Genomic DNA, 2,264 nt, shown 5'->3' on the forward strand with positions numbered 1-2,264 from the left:
AGAAATTAAGATGAAATAGAAATGTAAAGCCAAGTCCCCCGACTTCACGAAGTGTCTTTAAGGAATAATTCCCCTCACTATACCCGAGGTTTTGGAATCTTCCTCCCAGGATAAAATGACTTTCAATCCAACTATAGTGATACCTCAAATAATTATATTCAATGAACTCACTGAATGATTTGATTGATCACACAGAATGTTTTTGAAGACAAGAAGATAGTTTGTATTTCAGAAAATTCGTGTCTAAACCTGTGGATGAAAGCAACAAGTTTATATAGCCTATCAGACGTCTCTTCGAAAAGGTGGCAATGGTTCACTTAAAAAGGTGTGATCTTTCTGAAAATTCATGTCTGTTCATCCAAAGAATGTGTCTTTTCCGAACAGGCATACCATTTCACGCGAAACAGTGTGTCATTTCGTTGAAGGGTTGTATCCCTTCTAAAGCATCACTTCTATTCTGCATTGCATTTCAAAACAATATCAACCACTGCATGCATGCGTATCAATGGAGGATAAAAAACATAGAAAAGTTGCGTTTTTCCCTTTGGTATTTTCGGATTAAGTATCTGTCAAATAAACTTTATCCGAAAAGATAGATCTCATCGATCATTTTCCAAAGACGAAGCCGAAGCCAAAGCCGAGCGAGCGACGAATTATGTATTCAGAGCATAATGCATTTTGTCTTCTTTTTTTTCTAAAAAAATGCGTTTCAGCTACAAGGCATTTGACTTACATGATGGTATTGAAGGCGCATGGAGCCGAGTGAAAGTCGAGGACGTTTTGCAGTCACCTGACAAGTTGAGAAAGTTATATGCGGAGATGAATCTTCTTAGAAAATTGAAGCATGGAAATATAATAAAGTTCTATGATTCATGGATTGATGAAAAGAAGAGAACAGTTAACATGATCACTGAACTCTTCACATCTGGGAACCTGAGGCAGTAGTTTCTCATAGTTCCTCATTTTCTTTGCTTACAAATTGTGTTGTCATACAATAAATATGTAAATTGTACTTATCAGATACTGCAAGAAGTATAGAAGTGTTGATATGAAGGTAATAAAGAATTGGGCAAGCAGGTACTTCAAGGTTTAGATTATCTTCACAGTTACAACCCTCCTATCATTCATAGGGACTTGAAGTGTGACAACATATTTGTTGATGGAAATACTGGAGAAATTAAGATTGGGGACCTTGGATTGGCTACCATTATGGAGCAGCCTACTTTTAAAAGTATTGTTACGGATACTTCTTGTATCGACATACATTGACATAATGCCCCATCTTCTAAAATACTAACTTTATCTATTCCTCTGAAGGGACCCCGGAATTTATGGCACCAGAGTTTTACAAAGAAGAATACAATGAACTGGTTGACATATATTCCTTCGGCATGCGTATGTTGGACTAGTAACCTTTGAAGATCCTTATAGTGAATGCAAAAATCCTACTCAAATTTTTAAGAAAGTTAGCTCGGTAAGTTTGATAAAGTTGCTTCATTAAGTTATGCAGGCATTACATATTTTAGTAAATCGAAGAAACTTTATTTATTCTCAGGGTGTTAAACCTATTTCCCTCGGCAAAGTTACTGATCCCCAAATCAAAGCATTCTTCGAGAAATGCCTGCTTCCTGCTTTGTTGAGGTTGCCTGCCAAGGACCTTCTCAAAGATCCATTTCTTCATATTGAGAATTTAAATGAGCCAACCCATAGTCTGTTTCTAGCTTTCATCTTACCAAAGTCCAAGATCATTAAGTTCATTGTAATCTGCACCTCATTCAATGGATGTAGATTCCGAGTATAATTAATCAGTTTATACAGACTCCCATTGTGGAAGTCCTTGTGCTCCGACATTGGAATTTTAGAGGTTTTATCAGAATAATGAATTTAAATTGACGGGTAAGAAGAAAGATGAGAACTCAGTTTCATTGACCTTGCAAATTAAAAGCCATTTAGGTATGTAGATGCATTCAAATTCATTATTATTTTTATTCTTTTGGCATTTTCGAATAAAATTGTCTATTTGTTTATTTAAAGCCTTCGAATTTTTCAGGCAGAGTAAGGAATATACACTTCAATTTTTATCTTTATACTAACACTGCACTCTTAGTTGCGGCTGAGATGGTTGAACACTTGGAACTAGCTGATCATGTTGTAGATTTTATTACTGACTTCATTGATTATCTAATAATGAAAATTTTGCCTAGTTGGAAGTCTTTCGATTATTTTTCTAATGGAGGAAGAAGTCAAAGAGAAGAAGCTATAGA

At 35.5% G+C, this 2,264-nt stretch overlaps 1 pseudogene; it reads left to right on the forward strand.

Annotated features, from left to right (window-relative positions):
- Positions 1 to 702: 702 nt before the first annotated feature.
- On the forward strand, positions 703 to 1,709 carry LOC124894598 (annotated as a pseudogene).
- Positions 1,710 to 2,264: the final 555 nt, after the last annotated feature.

Source organism: Capsicum annuum, unplaced genomic scaffold (genome assembly GCF_002878395.1).
Source record: "Capsicum annuum cultivar UCD-10X-F1 unplaced genomic scaffold, UCD10Xv1.1 ctg75839, whole genome shotgun sequence".
NCBI lineage: Eukaryota > Viridiplantae > Streptophyta > Magnoliopsida > Solanales > Solanaceae > Capsicum > Capsicum annuum.